Source organism: Octodon degus, unplaced genomic scaffold (genome assembly GCF_000260255.1).
Source record: "Octodon degus isolate 3935 unplaced genomic scaffold, OctDeg1.0 scaffold00460, whole genome shotgun sequence".
Taxonomy (NCBI): domain Eukaryota; kingdom Metazoa; phylum Chordata; class Mammalia; order Rodentia; family Octodontidae; genus Octodon; species Octodon degus.
The window spans coordinates 135,679-136,195 of NW_004525036.1; positions in this window are offsets into that span (position 1 = coordinate 135,679).

Consider the following 517-nt stretch of genomic DNA (forward strand, 5'->3'; position numbering starts at 1 on the left):
GTGTGTGTGGCCAGCTCAGCCCACCAGGGGGCGGGACTGGCTGGCATGTGGTGCTGGGGGATTGAACCGCGGTCCCTGATGCTTTGCCAAGCTTATTCCAAGTAGGTGCTTCAGACCACTGAGCCATCTCTCCAGCCCCGCAGCTATTTCTTACTACGTTATTTCCTTTTTGACTGTGAGTGCTATCAGCTGCTGCAACGCCAGGTCCTTTCTCAAGGACCTGGAGTCTTATTTAAGCCTACAGAGACACCCAGACAGAAAAGTGAAACCAGCACTCACAGGAGGGAATGGTTCCTGGAGCAGAAATTGGCCTTGTCCATGGGAAGCTAAAAAGAAAGTGGCCCTGTCCATGGGAAGCTAAGAAGAAAGTGGTTTTCCCTCCTGGAAACCCCAAACTCAGGTGGAGCTACACTTGACTGCTGCTGAGTTCTCAGCACTCCATGTAGAATGTTCTGGAATGCAGAGGACCTGCAAATGTACTCCAGTGCTCCTGACAGGAAATGCTGAGTATACAGAT